Source organism: Palaemon carinicauda, chromosome 23 (assembly GCF_036898095.1).
Source record: "Palaemon carinicauda isolate YSFRI2023 chromosome 23, ASM3689809v2, whole genome shotgun sequence".
Lineage (NCBI taxonomy): Eukaryota > Metazoa > Arthropoda > Malacostraca > Decapoda > Palaemonidae > Palaemon > Palaemon carinicauda.
This window is the reverse complement of record NC_090747.1, coordinates 31668912-31681411: the sequence shown is the minus strand read 5'-3', so window position 1 is coordinate 31681411 and position 12500 is coordinate 31668912.

Sequence of the window (12500 nt, the reverse complement as noted above, 5' to 3'; positions counted from 1 at the left end):
GGGAAGGAACAGGAATATGTCCCAGACACTGACCTTATGAAAATACGATCAGCGTCCAAGCCCCCTCAGGCATGTGTTAGGGAGGACCAGGCAGTGACTGCTGATGACTCAGCAGGTATTCCTCTAGGTTCCCCCATCCCTAGCTCACAAGGACGGTGAGGTTGAAAACATTAATAGAAACCTAGTGGAATTATAGAGTGTAGAGGTCATCGCAAGCACAGGTAAAATGGTAGTCAGTAGTATTTGAAGGGCAACCGTTAAGTGGGGGAAAGTTTTTTGACGTCAGTTGCTACACGAGTGGCCGGAGAAAGAACACCGTTTTGCTTACCAAAAGTTAATTATTTTGTTATCAAGTTAAAATTAACGTTACGATTCCAATGGAATTATTAATATAATAGATTTTGATTACAGGCTTTCGTGAAAAATATTTCCTATAAGAAGGTTTTCAAGAAAAATTTTGGAAAAAATATAATTTCATGAAAGAAATATAATATTGAAATTCTTTATAGAAATATCAAAACATGAAACATATGAATTAGCAACGGTTATCATTGCATGGGAACACTAAGCTAATTCTTTACTAAAAACTAAAAACTACATTAAGAAACATCTATAAAAATAAGATCGCAAAAATACTCTTAAATTTCAATAATCATGATTATCATATTTTACAACCATTTAACTTGTATTACTGTTTTTTTTTTTTTTTGGGGGGGGAATGAGGGCAACTTATTTTTTTGTTTAATATTACTATTCTAAAAGTAATTCGATAACCAACAAAATTTAGGGGTGATCCTATTACATTCCCAATTTCTATTACTAAACCTCTTACTGCTCCTTTACCAGCTTTCAGATGTTTATCCCTCATCGATAGATATGCCCAAAGATTTGAATATGAATGTACTTTATGGGGAATGAAACTGGCAAAGTACTCTGGACCCCACTGGTTCACCCAAAACAAATTTGGGTCTGAGGCAAGAATGGGGATAGGTGTTTTTTGCTAATTTGGGTTTTCTCAATTCATATTTATAAATAGTTTTGCTCTATCACCTCTAGTTTTCTGGTTTTGTAATAGTCTCATTTTAGTATAAACAGAGAATAGATGTGCACATTTCAAGAGTTGCAGCAGCTTATAACAGATAAAACAGGATAGATAAAGAACACTGATTGAATCAATATACTTGGAAGACACAATTACACAATTCATAGTACCACAGACAGTCAAAAGTGTGTTTTCTTAGGAGATCTGGTGTATTTTGCCTCCTTGATGTCACAATAGAGCATCCAGCAGAAGTCTCTCATCATGCCGCAGTTCCATTTGCCTTGATAGTTGTTCTCCATCTTTGTAATTTTCTTGGTAGAATCTTTCTCCATGCTCATCACTCACTGCTCCAAGGTTTGGCGGGAAGAAGTTGAGGTGGGAATGGAGAAAATGAATCTTGAGTGACATTCGGCACCCCATATCCTCGTAAGACTTCACCAACTTTTCAATACAGGCTTGGCAATCTGGTACCCGTGTGTTACCAACGAAGCCACTACAGACTGACTTGAATGCTTCCCATTCTCTCAGTTCCTTTAAGTTAAGAAGCTCCTCAAAATCAGTATCAGCACTTCTCGGATCTGAGGTCCGACAAAGATGCCCACTTTGAGCTTAGCAGCACTAACACCTGGGAACACAGTAGACAAGTGTTGGAAGACAGCACCATCTTTGTTCAATGCCTTCACAAAATTCTTCATCAAACCAAGCTTGATGTGAAGAGGAGGAAGAAGCACCATATTCATACCCACCGGAGGATTCCCCTTGACGCTGTGTTCGCCAGGAACAAAAGTGCTTCTAGACCTACAGTCTTTCTGCTTGTAATGCTGGGATACAGCTCGACTATCCCAGAGACAGAGAAAACAACAGTACTTTGTGAAGCCTGCTTGCATAGCCTACCCATAAGAAGACCAATGACCTTGAGGTCCCCACACAGACTCCATTGGTACACGCTGTACTTAATAGCTTCTAAAAGAAGCTCCATATTGTCATAGGACTCCTTTAGATGGACAGAGTGTACAGTGGGAATGCTGGGATATTTATTCCCGTTGTGCAGAAGCACAGCCTCGAGACTTCACTTGGAAGAGTCTATGAAAAGACACCAGTCTAAAGGATTATGTAGCAAACCAAGGGACGTGAACAAGCCAGGTATGTTTGTGCAGTAGCACAACCTTTTTTCCATGTCGAAAAAAGTAAACAAGGTCTTTGTTCCGATTCCTGAAACTGGTGATCCTTACATCTTCCTGGACTAGGTTACACTGTTTAAGCCGAGAAGCCAAGAGCTCTGACTGCTGTTTTAACAGATACAAATCCCGAGCAATATGATTCAGGTCTTCTTGCGTGATCCAGTTTGGCTCGTTGCCACTTGTTCCTGAATATGTAGACCCAATATCTTCCAAAGATACTGACTCGGCAGAATCCTCCCTTGAAGGAATTTCTTCATCTGATGAGGAAAAAAGATCCTTATTTACTGGAGATGTGGGTACAGGAAGATCATCTGAATGGGGAACGGGTCTCATAGCATATGGAAGGTTAGGATATTTGATCTTTTTCCTAGAAGATGCATTGAAACCAGTTATATTAGTTAAACAGAAATGACAATCATCTACTTGGCTTCGTGGCTCTCTAGAAACCATAGGGACTGCAAAGTTGAAAGCCGCTTTCTTGCCATTAAACCATGCAGTTAGTCCATTATAGCAGGGTTTACAACAGATGTGTGGAGCCCAAGACTTGTCCTGATCTCCAATTTTACAGTCAAAATAATGAAAGTAGTTGGTTCTGAGGAGGGAAGTAAAGGTTTGATGCTGTGCAACTGTTGTGAAGTCCTCACACACCTAGCAGGAAAAATTGGCCATGTTGAGGCATCCTCGATATTTTGACGTGCTTGAAGCCATTGGAGAATCTGAAAATATAACGAAGTAAAACTAAATCATATGCAAGGCAATAAACTGTGCATTGGAAAATGTAATAATAATATTTAGCTACCCAAAAGATGCGTAACACGATAGTTGAGGGACACCAACCTCTTGCGCCACCTGCGAGACAACCTCTTCTAATGACTGCAAGAGCACTACTGATTATGGATTGAGACCTGCCGCCCAAACTGCCAGAATCCTTCTTTATATATAATTATATATATAATGTAATGCAACCACTTACATTTAGGGCATAATAACTAAAAAATAAGCCATAAGTCTCACAATATTAGAATTAACCCTGAATGCATATACGCCTTTATGTACCGTATATGCACAAAATGCACACTATGCATATCTAAAAAAAAATAGAGGTGATGAGTAAAAACGGATTTCAAATTTGAATTCAGCACCCCTAAAATAGGTAAAAACGGGTATTTTTGTGCTTGCCTCAATTTCTTTGTAAACCAGTGACCGCCTTTCTCTATTTGATCCTTCAGCTGTTAATTATCAACTTCCTCAACAATTTCTATAACATTTTCTTTTCCAGCCACAATCATCTGGCAAAACAAAATATCATAATCGTCTTTGTAGAGAGTTTCATTATCAAGAAGAGAACGGCCGATAGCTATTGAGGCGGTATATCTTAACAATGCATGTTGGCCCGCGGTTATACTCGCTATAAGCGGATGAGTAACTTGTTGGAGTAAAGAGAGCTTTGAGTGTTGATGAAATGCCATCGTAAATCTTGATGAAGTCACTGGTAGCATGGTGACGGATTGATTTTGTGGGATGGACAAATGGTCTCTTCGGCTTTTACTCCTGATGCCTGGCAGTTGATCTTACTAGAATTAGTATGGACCAGCAGGGGTCACTTGCCTTAGTTAGATAGGCACTGCGCATCACAAGGAACAGGCTATCCATTGATGTATCTAGCCAATGTATCCTCTATGGATTTAGTCAGTCATGGATAGAGAATATGAAAGAATGGCCTCAGTCCTGAGCATAGCAGGGTGCTAAGAACCTCCCAGTTTATATATACTAGAAAAAGAAATTGAAATAGGTAGTTGGAATGTTAGAACCAGGAATCAGATTGGGAAGTTACAACAAGTGGAGAGGGATTTAAGGAAATATAGTTTGGATATCTTGGCCCTAAGTGAAACACATTGTAAGGGGATTGGTAAGGAAACTTTAGACCAAGGGTATATATATATATATATATATATATATATATATATATATATATATATATATATATATATATATATATATATATATTTACTAACGAAGATCTGATGGAGTTGGAAGAGAACCGGTAGGAATGGTGATGACAGCAAGAGCAGAAAAGGCACTAAAAGAGTGGCGAGCTCTAAATAGTAGTTTGTTACTAACAAAGTTCAAATTGAAGCAGTGCAATATGAGTATTATAATTTTCTATGCACCAACAAATGAATCCCTTGAAGAAGGGAAAGATGAAATCTATGAAGAACTGCAGAGGATAATAGATGAGATCCCTGAGAGATATATGAAAATTTTGATTATCAACTTCAATGCTAAAGTTAGAAGAAATATTCAAGGAATAGAGAATGTGATGGGTGTCGAGGGTCTTGGAAAAGTTCCCAATGAAAATGGAGCACATTTCATAAGTTTCTGTTCGGCAAGCAATCTTGTCATTGGAGGTACTCTGTTCCAACATAAGAATATCTACAATTATACATGGACTTCACCATGGGGCAATTACAAAAATCAGATAGATCACATTACCATTAAAAAAGAGAGAACGAGAACTCTGAGAAATGCAAGAAGCTATAGAGGTACAGATATTAGTAGTGATCACCAGCTCCTCATTGCCACACTGAAATTAAAACTGAAAACACCCAACAGAAATATAGATAGAATACCTAGGTTTGATACAACTAAGCTTTTAGAGAAAGAGCAAAGAGAAACATTTCTAATTGAATGTAGGAATCTATTTGCAGTCTTAGAGACTTTAAGAGACGAATAATGAAGAATGGTGTGATATTAAGAATATATATCAGTCAGTTGGTAGTGAAGTCTTGGGACACACATTTACAAGGAGAAAGCCATGGATATCAAATAATACTTTGGAAACTATAAAAAGGAGACAAAGAGAGAAGTTGGGTGTTGAAAGGTTTTGAGGATGTAATGAAAATTACAAGGTAGAGAACGCTAAGTATTCCAGTATTGACAGCAAGGCGAAAAGAAAAACCAGGACTGACTGGAGAGAGTATTTAGACAGTAAAGCAGATGAGGCTGACAACGGTATTAATTCAGGAAGTGGCTACTGTGTAAGCATTGTTCATAGAATTATTAATTAAAACTTGAATGGGGCAAAGAAGAAGCATATAACTATCAAAAAGAGAGATGGCTCTGTTATAGCAACAGAAGATGAAAAAAGACACCATGGGATGGAACACTTTAGTGGGGTTATGAATAGGACATATGAAGGGAATAATTTGATTGATATACCTGAAGCTCATGAAGACCTTGAAGTGCCAATGAAGGAATTCACTGTGTTTGAAGTTGAAGCTATCCTCAAAAATGTAAAGAGATGGAAAGCCACGGAATACGATGGAATAACTGCCGAGATGATAATGGCCGAAAATCAAGTGAATCCAAGACTACTTACTTATTTTGTAGAATATGGCATGGAGAGGCAAAACCTGATGAATGGGAGTTGGGAGTATTGGTGAAAATACCTAAAAAAGGAGACCTGACTGATAGCAATAATTACAGAGGCATAACACTTACATCAGTTGTTATGAAAACATAAGGTATGCTTATTCTTAAGAGACTGGAGAGAAAGAGTGATGAAAAACTGAGAGATGAACAAGCAGGATTTATAAAAGGTAGAATTTACACTGATCAAATTTTCCTTTTGAGATATCTTGTACAACAATGCGTAGAATATAGAAATCCCCCTTTGATGGTATTTGTGGGCTATGAAAAAGCCTTTGATAGTGTGCACCACAATTTTTTGGAGAGTCCTCGTTATTATGGAGTTCCTCTTAAATATGTAAATTTGATTAAGTCGGATCATGAGCATAGCAATTGCAGTGTTAATGTTAATGGAGTCTTATCAAGTGAGTTTCCAGTGAACAGCTGATTACTCCAAGGGGATATGTTGTCACTTATGTTGTTTATCCTCCTCATAGACTTTGTAATTTGTAGAACAGTCAGAGATGATGGTTATAGGCATTTGGCAGACATAGAGTATCCTGACGATTCTGTCCTTGTTAGCAGAACACCAAAGGGTTCGCAATGCTTGCTTGCCAGAATGCATTAAATATCACATGAAGTTGTGCTGAAGATAGATAGAAGAAAGACAGAGGTGATGAGAACGGAGTATGCAATTGCAGATGAAATATAATTAGAAGGAGAAAGGATTAATGAGGTAGAGGCATTTAAGTATTCAGGAACTATGATCTCCAATACAGGGTCTTTAGAATTAGAGTTTAGTGAAAGATTGAAAAAAGCAAATCAGACCATAGCTAGGTTAAGTAAAATTTGAAAATTAAATCGCCTAAAATTGCATATAAAAATCAGACTATATATCACTTTAGGAAGATCGGTATTACTTTATGGACATGATTCATGGTATGCCAATGCAACAATCTCCAAGAGATTTAGTAGATTTGAGAATATATCCCTCAGAAGGATATTGTGAGTTAAAGGGCAGGACAGGATTAGAAATGAAACTATAAGAGAGATCATTCGAGTTCCATATGTAGATGAGATCAGGATTAGGGGTAGATGGTGATAGTTTGTGCATGTTATTTGAACTCCCCAAAGAGAGATAAGTTCACCAAACGTTCAAGTGGGCTCCACAAGGTACTAGAAGAATTCGAAAGCGCGAAGTAGGAGATGATGAATGGAGAAGTATTGAATTAAAAGCTCAAGACAGACACGACTGGCAAAATCTAACCGAGGCCCTTGGCGTCAATAGGCGTAGGAGGGGAAGATGATGATGATGATTAAGCTACTATTTTTGAGGTTGGTCTCTTTATTGTATTTTGACCCCTAAAGGTAACTGTTCTTCCATTAAGGATGAAAAATTTTACGATATTTAACTGTAACTGACGATGGGTGGTGATAGCAGGCTTCATTTTGTCACTAAAAGTCAAGAATAAATTCTTGTCCATTTTACTTCAGTCAATACTTCAATATATATGTTATATATAAATATAATTCTCCCAATTTTGTCAAAGATTCACAAGACACCACCATTCATATATGGTATTTGTAGTGACTGTTACTTCCAAATACTTTCATTGATTTTACTCTGCCATGCATTAAAAGGTCATGAATGGCAGAGGAAGGGGACAAAGACATTGCTCTAGCAAGTAGGACAATACCCTAGATAATATCAACCTGATTTTGTAAGTTCATCTCATTGCTTGCGGAATTCGAGAATTGAACATGTCAAACTTAGAACCATTTAAAGAAATTATTCCATTTTTTTTCCAGTGATTTTGTGGAAACAATCCTTTGATATGAAAATATACAGGTGATTTCGTACTTTTTTCTGATATCTTTTGTACACCTAATTTCACATCCATACGCTGGAGAACACTGACATTTCTATATTTTTCTATAAATGTATATAATGATTCAAACTCTCCTTTACTTTTCTTTGTAAGTTCTCTTACGGAACCACAGTGGACAAAATAACCACCAAATAACCGAAAGCCAAGATCAGGAAATGGTTTTTAATAGGTTTCATGAGATGTGAAGCATCGGCCAAGACACAAATAACGCCATGGTGTGGCGGGATGTTAAAAAAAAAACAAGCCCCACACCCTGAATCACACCTACAGACAATTGTCTCAACAAAACAAACTTTCCCCTGACGTTATCCAAAACCTGACTCTTAGACAAAAGGACAAAATAAACCAAACATAACCTTATAACTATATTTCTTAATATTAAAACAATCACTAAAAAATCACCAATCATATACCATAACCAAAAAATAATCACAACTTAGTACTACAATCTTAACCTACTGTAATTGGAAAACACAAAACTTAAAACTAAAATTTCACTTCAACCACCATCTAAACGTAATTATCATATATGATTGTGAGTGGACACTTTCGTCCACAAAAGGGCCAACCGTCTTTAATAGCCCAATATCACAAATCTGCAGGAACTGGAAAACTGTCAAATATCAATACACAATTGTACTAATCATCATCATCATCAATAATACGCCAAACCAATTCCTTCAACCGGGCGGAATCGTTACAGCATATATTTCATCAAGATTCACAGAGCAATCCAATCAGGTCCTTAAACAATCCAGGTCATCAATAATTCATTCCAAATCTGAGCAGTCGTATCAAATTCCTTACACAAGCCAGGTCGTCAACAATCAAATTCACATAAATTTCTCCCCAAAGGAGGAATCACGGCCTGCCAAAAATAAAGAAAGAAAAACACTTACGAACACTTCTAGCTAACTGAACTATCGCACTATAATCAAAGATAAATAATAAATTGTTCCTATCATTCACAATCACGACAAGCAAAGATAAACAAAACTGTACTTACTTTGAAAATCAAAAAACACTTCCACGCTGGTCGAAAAATATATATATAATCCAGCGTTCACACAACTGACTCAGGACGCAGTCAATCAAAAAAAGCATTCGCTCCGAAACATTCACCACTGTCGTAACCTTACTAAAAATGTAAACAAACAATCTCATTTGTACCAACAGTCTTTCTCACCACAAACGATCGTTAACCTAACTACTTTCGCTCGCTAACACAATATCTCTCTCTCTCTCTCTCTCTCTCTCTCTCTCTCTCTCTCTCACACACACAGGATTTGGCAAAAACAAAAAATAAAAATAAAGCAAAAATAAATCCTCCACAATGGGAGATGCTGGATTTTGAAATATCGAGTTATGCATACTTACTGTATGTCATAAGATTCCAATGAACTAAAGTTTGTAGGACCCAGGTCGTTAAGTATAGCTTTAACTTTAAAACCTAGTAACTCTCTATCAGTGATACAAAAAAAAAATAAATAAATAACTCTTTGTCATATGTTGAAGAAAACTATAAAAGATAGTTTGTTTTCAAGACCTTATAAGATCTCTTGTCATACCACACTCTTAACTCTATTCTTTGGAAATGTTACATTTGCAATGTGATAAGATGCAACCACATTAAGATACTCTCATTATTTCTTATTTGCACTTAAATAAGTTGATAACTGCCTTTAAAATTTCTGCATCTATGTGAAATTTACTAACGCATCTATTTAATGTAGAAATACAGGAACAGGTTTGAATACTAAACACCAAGGTCTTTGTAAAGAAAATGTAGACACCCCGTAACAAGACTGGTAAATCTGAGCGTAGAAGTGGGTGACGTCTGCAATTACCGAATTGTTAGTCATCACAGAAAGGACATAGTTTGGGTTGGTCATGAGTATACGCCTTCCCTCTATAGACCTTGAATTCAAGATGACTTTTTTTTTTTATGTATAGATTCTTGAAAGGTGCTAATCAAGTTTTATAATGTGTCCTACAGGTAAAACATTCAAATATTGATTACGTTTTACAGTAAAGGAAATCCTATCCAAGATAGGAATACCTAATATGATCATCTGCTTCTCCATATATATATATATATATATATATATGTATATATATATATATATATATATATATATATTATGGATATATGGATATATGGATATATAATGGATAAACAGATAACAATTGAGCAAATGCTTCTCTATAATCAACAGCTAAACATTTGATGGAAAGAAAACATTTACGATCTATCCATTAATTTCGCAAACCTATAATTATGAGTCAATTCGTTATCTGTTTCTATGAATGTCGTGAGATCTGACAATATATGAATTCGGTTCCTGATGACTAACTTCATCCAATTAAAACAGTTAATTATTAGTCTTTTAACTATCAATTAAATTTTATCATTATTTCATTCACACAAAACTCCCTATGGTAATGATCAACATGAAAGATTGCCTTTGGTCTATTACTTATTATGCATAAGCAAGCTGTATTAGTGATTTTATATAGCAATGTAATTGGTTGCTCTAGATGAAATATTGTTTTTGTCATAATTTTTCAGATTCTCTTTCTGAACCTAGTTTATACACTAGAAAATGTATTATCTTTTTTCACGTATTACGTAGAGAAAAAAAAGAAAAATATAAAAAAAAATATGAATACCTATTTCTTAGATAGCAGTATCTCTATCTATAATCCATAATACAAAATAATATTCTCTAGGATACCAATTGATATTAAATCAACTAATCTTATATTTAGCACATTAAATATCACCAAGTCGAAAGTATTACTGGTTCAATCATAATATGCAAATAAAGAAGAGATTCAAACGCATAAAAAATATGAATTTGCAGAATACTTCACTAGAAACACTTAACACACACACACACACAGACAAACACACATGCACACACCTTGAATATCAATTTCATATCATCTGGGAACATTCAGATTTGCTATAACTTCTAAATGAGGAAGCACCAGAAGGTATTATACCATAATACAGTCGGTTCAATGGAAATCCATGTCTATGAAAAAATATCTTTTGTGAACACATATCTGATTGTTATTTTAAATTTTAGTCCTCATTTGTCACTAAATGCAAAACGCCTTTGAACAAAAGTATCTTTTTGATTAATAAAAATGTTAATGAAATCATTGAGTAATCGAAGCAAAGGAGGAAGAATCAATATGTTCCAGTGTTTTGAAGTACAAAATATATTACATTGACTAATAAAACCCACTAAAATTTAGAATGTCTTACTAATATATGAAAATTGATAATGGCATCTAAGTCAAATAAAACTGGCAATAATATCATAAGATTAATTAAGGGAAAAAATTATTCATTTCTTGTACATTTTGTCGTTTTACCTGAGTAACAGTTAACATTTCAGGACATTTTTTATTCGAATGAAATTGAATCAATCCAACTCTCTCTCTCTCTCTCTCTCTCTCTCTCTCTCTCTCTCTCTCTCTCTCTCTCTCTCAATTTCAAAGACTTATTTCTTCTCTTGTTGTTAGCAGTTGCAATTTTGTTAATAATGTAAAGCAAAATAGATTAGATTTTCTTATAGCAGTATCTTTTACATTAATTGCATATATCGTAGAATAGGCTAGACACTATTACGTAGATTGGTTTGTAACCTGACATTTGATTGATGAAGAATTTTGCAAATTAAAACGTGTTTTTCATATTTAAAATTAGCCATATATTTTATTATAAAAGAGTCTGGATTCTCTTAACGACCTCGAGTTCAGAGCCCCAGGTGAAATCACTCAAAGACTGTAGTATCTGACCAGCTGGATTTCGAACCCTGGTCCAGGATACTTGTATGACAGTGACCTTCCCACTTAGCCAAGAAAAAAGTATCCTGGACCAGGGTTCGAAACCTGGCTGGTCAAATACTATAGTCATTGAGTGATTTCGCATGGGGCTCTGATTCCGAGGTCGTTAAGAGAATCCAGACTTTAATGTATCAAAATATATGTTTAGATATACGCTTAAATGTGCAAAATTTATCATCAATTGAATAGCAAGTTAAAAACCTACTGTAGTGAGTGATACTGTATATATATATATATATATATATATATATATATATATTATTATTGTTTCTCATCTGTCAGATTTATTGTACACTGGAGAAATACAAACACATTCTAATAGAAGTTATTAAATCAAATATTTATGATCCTTTTTTTTAATAATTAAAAAAACTTAATGTACAAATGATACATACGTCAAAGTATTTCATGAAGAAAAGAGAAAATTTTTTTAGTAATTGGAGTTTGAAAATTATCGTTAAGATGCAAGATGTCGCTAAACATATATTGTGAGGATTATAGTATTTAATTGCAAAAAAAGTATATCCGTAATTATCAGGCATAAAAAATTTCAAGTTGAATGAAATCTTTAAAATTCTGAAGAATGCATATCAATTTTGAAAATGTATGCCTTATTAAATGTCCAAAGGATTAACGGATCTGTTGTAAAATAAAGGTTATTATAAACCCACTTCTCTTTTTTTTTTTTTGGTGGGGTGGGGGGACATTCCCTAATTACTTTTTCTGTCAGCAACTGATTTTTTTTGGCGTATTCTTTTCCCGGATTTATCAAAAAAACTGTGAAGTCTTAAACAAAAATAATGAGTGATACACTCAAAATAGTTACAAACATAAAAGGGTAAATTTGTGACAAGAAATTGTTTATTTTTTACACTGCAAAATAAAAAAAAAAATTCAAAATACCAAAACGGGGTTTGGATACATATTATATCAAAATTGTCTTAAAAATTCATCTAAGTCCTGCACATTTCTTTTTTTTTTTTTTTTTACATATATATGTTCGTTTTATACATCGAGATCATTAGCATTTTTAAAAGCCTAATAAAATGTTATGAAAGATCACAGGCTCTTCTATGTGTGACGTGTATAACACTTATGGAAGATTGATCTTCCTATCAAAGC